Here is a 13,465-nt window from a genome sequence, read left to right on the forward strand (position 1 = left end):
GATGCCATGTCTGCTTCCAAAGGGAGTGACCGATTTGGAACCAGGCTCTGCAGATTTTAAGAATTGATATAGTCATCTTAACAGCTTAATATTAAGTTTCCCTTACCTTGTATGTTGGCAATCAACAAAAGTGAGAATTTCTGAAATGAGTTAAATAGGATTAAAAAGCAGAACACTATCCATATAACAGAATTGCTGCTTCACAACTTTTGCCCAGTTCTCGCCTGTTGTCCTACAAAAACCTCTCATCTGATAAATTTTTGTGAAAACCTCTGCCAACTGTAACAGACTTTTCTCAGCCCAGCTCTAGATACTTAGTATTTGAAACAAGGCTGTGAAGTGGATGCATCCACAGGAAAATGCAGTGTTTCTACTGGAGGTAGGTGTCAACTTTCGTCTTTATGTTGTCAAAGGAATCTGCTCCCATATAATCAGCCTGGCCCTGTTCCCACTGCTCCTTCCGTTCTTCCAAGGATACAAAAGGCTGTGCCATAGCTGGGATCTCGCCAAGGGACAGATGTGACATGGCTCCAGAGACTCTTCTACATTTACATATGAGCAGGTGTCTTTGACAAGGCCAAATTGTTGAAGCAGAGGTAAAACATTGCTGGTAAAGATGTTCCACCACAGGATGAGAAACTCTGGATAAGTTATGTTGGGATCATGGGAATCACTTTTGACACTTTTTGTTTTGGGATCATATATATAATTCCATGGTTTGACTTGTTCCAGGAAATGCACAACTTTGGCACTTACATCAAACACTTTAAATGCTGGGAGATGGGAGTATACAGAGATGCTGCTTAGGTTATAAATAAATGGCAAGTGTTTTCTGATATCTGTTGTTGCCTAGCTGCTAAAAAATGTGTTCAGGCTGGGTGCGGTGGCTCATGCCTGTAATCCCAGCACTTTGGGAGGCCAAGGCGGGTGGATCACCTGAGGTCAGAAGTTCAAGACCAGCCTGGCCAACATGATGAAACCCAGTCTCTACAAAAATACAAAATTTGGCTGGGCACAGTGGCTCACACCTGTAATCCCAGTTAGAGATGAGGCCAGCTGGACTTCCTGGATTGAGTAGGGACTTGGGGAACTTTCCGATCTTACAAGAGGATTGTAAAATGCACCAATCAGTGCTCTATAAAACGCACCAATGAGCACTCTGTAAAATGCACCAATCAGCACTCTGTAAAACGCACCAGTCAGTGCTCTGTAAATGCACCGATCAGCAGGATTCTAAAAGTAGCCAATCATGGGGAGGATTGGAAAAAGGGCACTCTGATAGAACAGAAACGGAACATGGGAGGGGACAATAAGGGAATAAGGGCTGGCCATCCCAGCCAGCAGTGGCAACCCACTTGGGTCCCCTTCCACACTGTGGAAGCTTTGTTCTTTTGCTCTTCACAATAAACCTTGCTACTGCTCACTCTTTGTGTCCATGCCATCTTTAAGAGCTGTAACACTCACTGCGAAGGTCCACAGCTTCATTCTTGAAGTCAGTGAGACCACGAACCCACTGGCAGGAGCCAACTCTGGACACATCTTGGGGGCTCGTCCGGGATGTTGCAATGTGGTGAGTACCATTGGACCCCTTTCACTTGCTATTCTGTCCTATTTTTCCTTAGAATTCAGGGGCTAAACACCGGGCACCTGTTGGCCAGTTAAAAGTGACTAGCGCGGCTGCCAGACTAAAGACATGGGTTTCAGGCTTTCTGGGAAAGGGCTCTTCAACAACCCCTGACTCTTCGGAATGAGGAGCATTGCTTCGCCTGGAACCAGCTTCCACTTTTCCTGCACTTCTGGGCTGAGCTGAGGGTCAACAGAGAGGAAAGCCATTCAGCTCTGGGGTCCCAAGAAAAAGTTGGTTGTCCCTGCAGCCATGAGCAGAGCTCTCAAAGTTACATCACCCAAGTGAGACTCGCCTATCTATCCTGACCTTTGCCTCCTGGGTCCTAACGCCTGTCAGAAAAACTTCCTGTTGCCTCTCTTCTCCAAGGCTAGTCCTGCTTCTGAAAACCACTCCCTAGTTTCTTCTATAAGGATGATTTCTAATATAGATTTTGGGACTCTGTTCCCTTCTTTAGGCACCCGGGCTCACCAATCAGAAAGAACCAAAATTGTTCATGGGAAATAGGCATGCTGGGGCACATAATTTTTGACCGGAGTGCCATCAGGGGGGACTATCTGGAACACCATCTATCCTTTTAGGATCCCTCCTCAGACTAGCAGAACTAACAAAGGCTATTCCCAAAGCTAGGATATGGGGAGCCTCAGAAATTATAGACTCCTAAATTGGGGGGATATCCTTCCTATTCATATGATGAGAAGTGAGGACAAAAGCCATCACCCTTTCAACCCTGGAGATCCCTTCCCCCCCTCAAGGTATGGCCCTCCACTCCATTTTGAGGCATATCATCTTTATAGGACAAGGGTAAGGTCCCAATACCAACAGGAAAAAGCACTTAGGACTCTAACAGGTTTTCGAGAATGCATCAGTAAGGGCCACTAAATCTGACCTTTCTCAGTCCTCTTGTGGTCTAAGGGGAAAGGCAAGGGTACAGGTTTTCAAGAATGTGTCGGTAAGGGCCACTAAATCTGACCTTCCCCGGTCCTCTTTGTAGGAGGAAAACAAGTGTTTCCACTGCTGCTTCAGTGAGCGCAACTATTCCAAAGAGCAGGGTCCAGGGACTGTTGCGGGTTCTTGGGCAGGGGAAAAAACAGACCAAAACTACGGGCGGTTTTTTCTTTCTGTTTTAGATGGGAAACACTCAGGCATCAACAAGCTAACCCTTGAGATGCATCCTAAGCCATTGGCACCAATTTGGCCCATAAACCCTGAAAAATAAGTGGCTTATTTTTTTCTGCACTATGGCCTGGCCCCAGTATTCTCTCTCTGATGGGGAAAAATGGCCACCTGAAGGAAGTATAAATTATAATACTATCCTGCAGCTTCACCTTTTCTGTAAGAGGGAAAGCAAAAGAAGTGAAATACCTTATGTCCAAACTTTCTTTTCATTGAAGGATAATCCACAACTACACAAAGCTTACAATCTACATCCCACAGGAGGACCTCTCAGCTTACCCCTACATCCTAGCCTCCCTACAGGTCCCCTTCCTATTAATGATCAGCCTCCTCTAATCTCCCCCACCCAGAAGGAAACAAGCAAAGAAATCTCCAAGGGACCACAAAAACCTCTGGGCTATTGGTTATGTGCCCTTCAAGCTGTAGGGGGCGGGGAATTTGGCCCAACCCAGGTACACGTCCCCTTCTCCCTCTCTGATTTAAAGCAGACCCAGGTAGATCTGGGGAAGTTTTCAGATGATCCTGATAGGTATATAGATGTCCTACAGGGTCTAGGGCAAACCTTTGACCTCACTTGGAGAGGTATCATGATACTGTTAGATCAAACCCTGGCATTTAATGAAAAGAATGCGGCTTTAGCTGCAGCCTGAGAGTTTGAAGATACGTGGTGTCTTAGTCAAGTAAATGATAGAATGACAGCCGAAGAAAAGGACAAATTCCATACCGATCAGCAAGCCATCCCCAGTATGAATCCCCACTGGGACCTTGACTCAGATCATGGGGACTGGATTTGCAAACATCTGTTGACCTGTGTTCTAGAAGGACTAAGAAGAATTAGGAAAAAGCCCATGAATTATTCAGTGATGTCCACCATAACTCAGGGAAAGGAAGAAAATCCTACTGCCTTTCTCGAGCGGCTATGGGAGGCCTTAAGGAAATATACTCCCCTGTCACCCAACTCCCTCAAGGGTCAATTGATCCTAAAAAATAAGTTTATTACCCAATCAACCACAGATATCAGGAGAAAGCTACAAAAGCTAGCCCAGGGCCCTGAACAAAATTTGGAGGCATTATTAAACCTGGCAACCTCAGCGTTCTATAACAGGGACCAAAAGGAACAGGCCGAAAAGGAAAAGTGAGATAAGAGAAAGGCTGCAGCCTTAGTCATGGCCCTTAGACAAACAAACCTTGGTGGTTCAGACAGGACAGAAAATGGAGCAGGCCAATCACCTGGTAGGGCTTGTTATCAGTGTGGTTTGCAGGGACACTTTAAAAAAGATTCTCCAACGAGAAACAAGCCACCCCCTCATCCATGTCCACTATGTTAAGGCAATCACTAGAAGGCATACTGCCCCAGAGGACAAGGGTTCTGTGGGCCAGAAGCCCCCAACCAGATTATCCAACAACAGGACTGAAGGTGCCTGGGGCAAGCGCCAGCTCATGTCATCACCCTCACTGAGCCCTGGGTAAGTTTAACCATTGAGGGCCAGGAAATTGACTTCCTCTTGGACACTGTCACAGCCTTCTCAGTGTTAATTTCCTGCCCCGGACAGCTGTCCTCACAGTCCGTTACCATCTGAGGAGTCCTGGGTTAGCCTGTAACCGGGTATTTCTTCCACCTTCTCAGTTGTAATTGGGAGACTTTGCTCTTTTCACATGCCTTTCTTTTTATGCCTGAAAGTCCCACACCCTTATTAGGGAAGGACATATTAGCCAAAGCTGGAGCTATTATCTACATGAATATGGGGGACAAGTTACCCATTAGTTGTCCCCTACTGGAGGAGGGAATCAACTCTGAAGTCTGGGCATTGGAAGGACAATTTGGAAGGGCAAAAAATGCCAGCCCAGTTCATTTAAAAGCTCAAGGCTTACTAAGAAAATGCAGCAGTTCCTGCAACCCCAATTTTAGGAGTACAAAAACTGAATGGTCAGTGGAGACTAGTGCAAGATCTTAGACTCATCTATGAGGCAGTAATTCCTCTATGTCCAGCTGTACCCAACCCCTATACCCTACTCTCTCAAACACCAGAGGAAGGAGAATGGTTCACTGTTCTGGACCTCAAGGATGCCTTCTTCTGCATTCCCCTGCACTCTGACACCCAGTTTCTCTTTGCCTTTGAGGATCCCACAGACCACACATCCCAACTTATGTGGACGGTCTTGCTTCAAGGGTTTAGAGAAAGCTCTCATCTGTTTGGTCAGGCACTGGCCCAAGATCTAGGCTACTTCTGAAGTCCAGGCACTCTGGTCCTTCAGTATGTGGATGATTTACGTTTGGCTACCAGTTTGGAAGCCTCATGCCAGCAGGCTACTCTAGATCTCTTGAACTTTCTAGCTAATCAAGGGTACAAGGTGTCTAAATCGAAGGCCCAGAACTGCCTACAAGTCAAATATCTAGGCCTAATCTTAGCCAGAGGAACCAGGGCCCTCAGCAAATAATGAATTCAGCCTATACTGGCTTATCCTTGCCCTAAGACATTAAAACAGTTGCAGGGCTTCCTTGGAATCACTGGCTTTTGCCAACTATGGATCCCTGGATACAACGAGATGGCCAGGCCACTCTATACTCTAATCAAGGAGACCCAGAGGGCAAATACTCATCTAAGAGAATGGGAACCAGAGGCAGAAACAGCCTTCAAAACCTTAAATCAGGCCCTAATACAAACTCCAGCCTTAAGCCTTCCCACAGGACAAAACTTTCCTTTATACATCACAGAGAGAGCAGGGATAGCTCTTGGAGTCCTTACTCAGACTGGTGAGACAACCCCACACCCAGTGTCCTACCTAAGTAAGGAAGTTATTGTAGTAGTAAAAGGCCGGCCTCACTGTTTATGGGTAGTTGCGGTGGAGGCCGTCTTAGTGTCAGAGGCTATCAAAATAATACAAGGAAAGGATCTCACCGTCTGGACTACTCATGATGTAAATGGCATACTAGGTGCCAAAGGAAGTTTAACCACCTGCTTAGATACCAGGCACTACTCCTTGAGGGACCAGTGCTTCAAATATGCATGTGTGTGGCCCTCAACCCTGCCACTTTTCTCCCAGAGGATGGGGAATCAATCGAGCATGACTGCCAACAAATTGTAGCCCAGACTTATGCCGTCCGAGAGGATCTCTTAGAAGTCCCCTTAGCTAATCCTGAACTTAACCTATACACTGATGGAAGTTCATTTGTGGAGAATAGGATACAAAGGGCAGGTTATGCCATAGTTAGTGATATAACAGTACTTGAGAGTAAGCCTTTTCCCCCAGGGACCAGTGCCCAGTTAGCAGAACTAGTGGCGCTTACCCGATCCTTAGAACTGGGAAAGAAGAAAAAGAATAAATGTGTATACAGATAGCAAGTATGCTTATCTAATCCTACATGCCCATGCTGCAATATGGAAAGAAAGGGAGTTCCTAACCTCTGGGGGAACCCCCATTAAATGCCACAAGGAAATCATGGAGTTACTGCATGCAGTGCAAAAACCCAAGGAGGTGGCCATCTTACAGTGCCAAAGCCATCAAAAAGGTGAAGGAAAAAAGGCAGAAGGAAACTGTTGGGCAGACACTGAGGCCAAAATTGCTGCCAAGCGGAACCTCCCATTAGAAATACCTACGGAAGCACCCTTGGTATGGAACAACCCTCTCCAAGAGATTAAGCTGCAGTATTCCCTGACCAAAACAGAATGGGGACTTTCATGGGGCCATAGTTTTCTCCCCTCTGGGTGGCTAATGACAGAAGAGGGAAAGGTACTCATACCTGAAGCCAGCCAGTGGAAAATACTTAAGTCCCTCCACCAAACTTTTCATATGGGTATTGAGAATACTCATCAAAGGGCCAAATCCCTAATTATAGGGCAAAATCTCCTCCAGACCATCCAGCAAGCAGTCAAAGCCTGTGAGGTGTGACAAAGGAATAATCCCTTGGTCAATTGTAAGGCCCCTCTGGGGAAACAAAGAATAGGGTGCTATCCTGCAGAGGACTGGCAGTTAGACTTCACCCATATGCTTAAGTCAAGGGGATTTCAATACTTGTTGGTCTGTGTTGATACCTTTACAAATTGGATACAAGCCTTCCTCTGCAATGCAGAGAAAGGCTCAGGAAATGGTTAAAGTCCTAATTCATGAAATAATTCCTAGATTTGGGCTTCCCCAAAGCTTACAAAGTGACAATGGTCCAGCTTTTAAAGCCATGATAACTCAGGGAATCTCCAGGGCACTAGGGATACAATATCACCTTCACTGCATCTGGAGGCCACAATCCTCAGGGAAGATTGACAAGGCAAATGAAACACTCAAGAGGCACTTAAGGAAACTAACACAAGAAACTCATCTCCCATGGCCTACTCTCTTGCCCATGGCCTTGTTGAGAAACCAAAATTCTCCTCACAAAATGGGGCACCTACTATCCCATCAATGTAACTACATCCTACAACTTTAAGCCCCAACTGATCATAGTAACTTCTGAGTCATCTAAACAGCTCCATTCAGATGGCTTGTCCACTTCTCAGGTCCCCCCCAAATCATCACCACCTCCCTGCTTAACAAACCGTCTGGGTTTTGTAATGGCAAACATACTCCCTGCATGACCATCCACCCCTGGAGCCCCTGCAACAGCGCCCCCACCACTAGTGAATGTCTTCTTATCCCCTCTTTCAATCACTCTCTTGAATGGTTCCTAGTAGATACAAAATGGTTTTTTCTCCAGTGGGAAAATAGAACACACGGAGCCACTCAGTTTGCTCCCAACACCCCTTTCTAGCTGCTCACCAGAGCTACCTTGGCAAGTACTCTAGGAGTACGGGAAAATGAAAACAACAAACTCACACACCTTTTTAACATACACAACCAGCTAAGGCATATTCCTCTTATGTGGAACTTCAACCTATATCTGCCTCCCCACCAACTGGACAGGCACCTGCACCTTAGTCTTCCTAAGTCCCAACATTGACATTGCCCCAGGAAATCAGACCCTATCAGTGCCCCTCAAGGCTCAAGCCCATCAGTGCAGGGCCATAAAACTAATACCCCTACTTACAGGGTTAGGAATGGCCACTGCTACAGGAACTGGAATAGCAGGTTTATCTACTTCATTATCCTACTACCACACACTCTCAAAGGATTTCTCAGACAGTTTGCAAGAAATAGCAAAATCTATCCTTACTCTATAATCCCAAATAGACTCTTTGGCAGCAGTGACTCTCCAAAACCGCCAAGGCCTAGACCTCCTCACTGCTGAGAAAGGAGGACTTTGCACCTTCTTAGGGGAAGAGTGTTGTTTTTACACTAACCGGTCAGGGATAGTATGAGACGCTGCCTGGCATTTACAGGAAAAGGCTTCTGAAATCAGACAACGCCTTTCAAACTCTTATACCAACCTCTGGAGTTGGGCGACGTGGCTTCTCCCCTTTCTAGTTCCCGTGACAGCCTTCTTGCTATTACTTGCCTTTGGGTCCTGTATTTTTAACTTCCTTGTCAAATTTGTTTCCTCCAAGATTGAGGCCTTCAAGCTACAGATGGTCTTACAAATGGAACCCCAAATGAGCTCAACTGACAACTTCTACCGAGGACCCCTAGATCAACCCCACTGGTCCTTTGAATGGCCTAGAGAGTTCCCCTCTGGAGGACACTATAACTGTAGGGCCCCCTTCTTCACCGCTATTTAGCAGGAAGTAGCTAGAGCGGTCACTGCCTAATTCCCAACAGCAGTTGAGGTATCCTGTTTAGAGGGGGGATTGAGAGGTGAGGCCAGCTGGACTTCCTGGGTCAAGTGGGGACTTGGGGAACTTTCCTGTCTTACAAGAGGATTATAAAATGCACCAATCAGTGCTCTGTAGAATGCACCAATCAGCACTCTGTAAAATGCACCAATCAGCAGGATTCTAAAAGTAGCCAGTCACAGGGAGGATTGAAAAAAGGGCACTCTGATAGGACAGAAATGGAACATGGGAGGGGACAATAAGGGAATAAAAGCTGGCCACCCTTGCCAGTGGTGGCAACCCACTCAGGTCCCCTTCCACGCTGTGGAAGCTTTGTTCTTTTGCTCTTCACAATAAACCTTGCTACTGCTCACTCTTTGGGTCCATGCCATCTTTAAGAGCTGTAACACTGACGCGAAAGTCCGCGGCTTCATTCTTAAAATCAGCAAGACCACGAACCCACTGGCAGGAACCAACTCCAGACACACCAGTGCTTCGAGAGGCTGAGGCGGGTGGATCATGAGGTCAGGAGTTCAAGGCCAGCCTGGCCAAGAAGATGAAACCCTGTCTCTACTAAAAATACAAAAATTAGCCGACAGTGGTGGTGGGCACCTGTAATCCCAGCTACTCGGGAGGCTGAGGAAGGAGAATTGCTTGAACCCAGGGGGTGGAGGTTGCAGTGAGCAAAGATTGCACCACTGCACTCCAGCCTGGGCAACAGAGTGAGACTCTGTCTCAAAAAAAAAGAAAATACAAAAATTAGCCAGGCATGATGGCAGGTGCCTGTAATACTAGCTACTTGGGAGGCTGAGGCAGAAGAATCGCTTGAACCTGGGAGGTGGAGGTTGCAGTGAGCTGAGATTGCACCATTGCACTGCAGCCTGGGAGACAGAGTGAGACTCAGTCTCAAAAGAAAAGAAAAGAAAAAAAAATGTGTTCAGTAAGCCTTGGTCCCCACCATCAAAACTACCTTGCTCAGAAGCAAGATGCCACAGCTGATTATATATTTAAACTGAAGGCTGATAAACGAACACTTCGGAATTGAAGCAGTCAGGCCACCTTGGGTCTGGTCCTGCTGACGATTCTTCTCTCTCAAAAAGATCATCAATATTTGCTAGGATCAGAGTATCTGCCTCCATAAATACACATTTTGAATACTGTGTAAGCAACCAGCAGTGGAGCTTTGTCAGCGTGATACCCAACTCTGGCCTCTTCATTAAGGTTAGATGAGCAGAATTGTGCCGTCTGAGACATCTACCATGATGACTTCATCAAAGACTGCCTCTAAAACTTTTCTCATGGAGTCTGAGACCTGCAGGGTGGTGAGTATGACCAGTCTCTGTGCTGTTTCAGAGATGACCCCAGGGCCAGGACACCTTTGGTGTAGGCATCATTTGTGGTCAGTGTCACAAAGGCCTGATCTGTCATGGTGCTGCTGGGGGTGCAGGCAGCCGGGGCAGCCGCAGGTTGGGAGGGAGCAAGGGCAGCGAGGAGGCACAGCGGGACTAGCCTTTAAAGCTCTGCAGGAGTTCAACTGGAATGTGCCGAAGTTACCTCTAGATTAAAAAGAAATTTTAGAATTTTGATCTTAGAGAAGTCTGCCGTGGATTCAAAAGCTTCAAAACACTTGATGAAAACATGACCACAGGCCATTGTGAAATAATACTCATTCATTTAACCAGAGTGATATCAAAGACTTAAAAAGCAATACAGAAAATAACGTGGATGTAAAATCCTTAACCCTTTCAAAGCTCAAAAAAATCTAATGAATGTAACAGGAAATTATCTTGACAAAATGTAAAATCTTTGTTTTTCAAGGCTTCTCCTTATTGGAAGCTCATTTATCCGAGCTTGCAACAACCTGAAAGTCATACCTGATGAGAAGGTACTTGAATTCAAACACAGGGAACATATGTGTCCAATGTTATATGTATACACCATATTATACAAAAATGTGGCCGGGTGTGGTGGCTCGTGCCTGTAATCCCAGCATTTTGGGAGGCTGAGGAAGGTGGATCACCTGAGGTCAGGAGTTCGAGACCAGCCTGATCAACATGGGGTCAACCCCATCTTTACTAAAAATACAAAAATTAGCTGGGCGTGGGGGCAGGCGCCTGTAATTCCAGCTACTCAGGAGGCTGAGGCAGAAGAACTGTGTGAACCTGGGAGGCAGAGGTTGCAGTGAGTCGAGATCTCACCATTGCACTTCAGCCTGGGTGACAGGGCGAGACTCCGTCTCAAAAAAAAACAAAGAAAGAAAGAAAGAAAAATGTAAATAAGAACTAGTATCTTGAGCAGAGGAATACATGGCTCTTAGTAAAACCATGAGAAATTTCTTGGTTACATGAAACAATTCAGATACATCGAAAAAAGCCAAGAGGGCCGGGCGCAGTGGCTCTGCCTGTAATCCCAACACTTTGGCAGGCTAAGGTGGGCGGATCATGAGGTCAGGAGTTCAAGACCAGCCTGGCCAACATGGTGCAACCCCGTCTCTATTAAAAATACAAAAATTAGCCAGGTGTGGTGGTGGGCACCTGTAATCCCAGGTACTCGGGAGGCTGAGGCAGGAGAATCACTTGAAACTGGAAGGCAGAGGTTGCATGAGCCGAGATCACACCACTGCACTCCAGTCTGGGTGACAAGAGGGAAACTGTCTCAAAAAAAAAAAAAAAAAGAAAGAAAGAAAGAAAGTAAAAAGCCAAGAGTACACAAACCAACTTACAGTGAAGAAAAATATTGCTTTTCTAGGACTTTAAGACAGAACATCAAAACATTTCAGTGTCAGGTTATAACAGCAGAGTTAGAACTGGAGAAAAAAGTTACAGGAGCCGACTAAAGAGTTAAAAGAGAGTTATTACCCAAGTTGAGCAAAAATATATAGCTTCTGAAGGGGAGAAAGAAGAGCTGATGGCAATGACGCATGACCTACAAATTGTGTAGCAGGATGCCACAGACTTTGAACTTCTGAGGTATGAATTTGAGGAACTCCAAGAGGAAAACTCTACCCCAAGAAATGAAATTACTATTTCATTATTATTATTATTATTTTGAGACAGAGTCTCGCTCTGTCACCCAGGCTGGAGTGCAGTGGTGCAATCTCAGCTCACTGCAATATCTGCCTCCCAGGTTCAAGCGATTCTTCTGCCTCAGCCTCTTGAGTAGCTGCAGGCACCCACCACCATGCTTGGCTAATTTTTTGTAGTTTTAGTAGAGATGGGGTTTCACCATGTTGGCCAGGCTGGTCTCGAACTCCTAACCTCAAGTGATCCACCTGCTTCAGTCTCCCAAAGTGGAAATTACCATTTTAAATGAAAAATACAGCACTTTAAACCTTGAATTAAGAAAATTAAATGTAAATGTAAAACAGAAAAAATGTGCAGAGAATTAAAAATCAAAACCTCTTGCAAATTTTACTAACGGCAGATCAGTATATCAAGAAAAGCTTATTGTTCTAACATAGGAGACCACATTTTTAGTTGTATCAGTGTTTTTGTGTGTGTGTGTGTGTGTGTGTGTGTGTGTGTATGGCAGAGTTTTGCTTTTGTTGCCCAGGCTGGAGTGCAATGGGATGATCTCTGCTCACCACAACCTCTGCCTCCCGGGTTCAAGCGATTCTCCTGCCTCAGCCTCCCGAGTAGCTGGGATTACAGGCATGTGCCACTGTGCCTGGCTAATTTTGTATTCTTAGTAGTGATGGGGTTTCTCCATGTTGGTCAGGCTGGTCTCAAACTCCCAACCTCAGGTGATCTACCTACCTCACCTTCCCAAAGTGCTGGGATTACAGGTGTGAGCCACCATGCCTGGCCCAGTGTATTTTTAGTATTACAGTTCAATCTTTAAAAGACAAATAATTCCCTTCTTACTGTAGTCAACTTGATTACACACAAAATTTCTTTCATAAATCCATTAGTTGTGATCTTTTACAACCTGCGCAGACCTTAAATGACATGCTTAGAATTTCTGCTTTTTCCAATACTTCCTCTTTTCTAAATAACTAGTCATTTTACTTTAGGACAAAAACTGACCACATAAGATTCTTTCTCATACAAAATTATCCTCTTTTCTTTTTAACCTTCCTTGCCCAAAATACTTTTTCCTACCTATCACTTTCTTTACATTTCCCTCCTACTTAACTGCTTTCTATCTTGTTTCTATTCCTTTCCTAAGTACATATTTTGAAACAACTTTTAAATAAACTCTGATTTGAAAAGAGTATTAGTTTTCTCAATAAAGAACACAGTTTTGGTTGGGTGTGGTGGCTCATGCCTATAATCCCAGCACTTTGGGAGGCCAAGGCAGGTGGATCACTTGAGGTCAGGGGTTCGAGATCAGCCTGGGCAACATAGCAAAACCCTGTCTGTACAAAAAATACAAAAACTAGCTAGGCATGGTGGCAGGTGCCTGTAATCCCAGCTACTCAGGAGGCTGAGGCAGGAGAAGCTCCTGGACCTAGGAGGCAGAAGTTGCAGTGAGCTGTGATCACACGACTCTCCTCCAGTCTGGGCGACAAAGCAAGACTTCATCTCAAGAAACAACAACAACAACAACAACAACAACAAAAAACACAGTTTTTAATGCCTTTCTTTTTTAAATTTTATTATTATTTTTAATGCCTTTCTTATAAGTTGTATAATTAAAAACACATCTGGCCAGGTGCAGTGGCTCATGCCTGTAATCCCACTTTAGGAGGCTGAGGCAGGTGGATCGCTAGAGGTCAGGAGTTCAAGACCAGCCTGGCCAACGTGATGAAACCCTGTGTCTACTAAACATACAAAATTAGCCAGGCATGGTGGCAGGCACCTGTAGTCCCAGCTATTCAGGAAGCTGAGGCAGGAGAATCATTTGAACCTGAGAGGTGGAGGTTGCAGTGAGCCAAGATTGTGCCACTGGACTCCAGCCTGGGTGACAGAAAGAGACTTTGACTAAAAAAAAAAAAAATCTGATTTTTTTGGTATGCTTTATATACAGAATTATAGCTATCTAT

General features: G+C 45.4%; 1 pseudogene; it reads right to left on the reverse strand.

Moving 5' to 3' along the window:
* Window positions 1-370: 370 nt before the first annotated feature.
* Window positions 371-9,909, reverse strand: LOC116812650 (glycogenin-1-like; annotated as a pseudogene).
* Window positions 9,910-13,465: the final 3,556 nt, after the last annotated feature.

This window comes from Hylobates moloch, unplaced genomic scaffold, assembly GCF_009828535.3.
Source record: "Hylobates moloch isolate HMO894 unplaced genomic scaffold, HMol_V3 SCAFFOLD_9, whole genome shotgun sequence".
Taxonomy (NCBI): Eukaryota; Metazoa; Chordata; class Mammalia; order Primates; family Hylobatidae; genus Hylobates; species Hylobates moloch.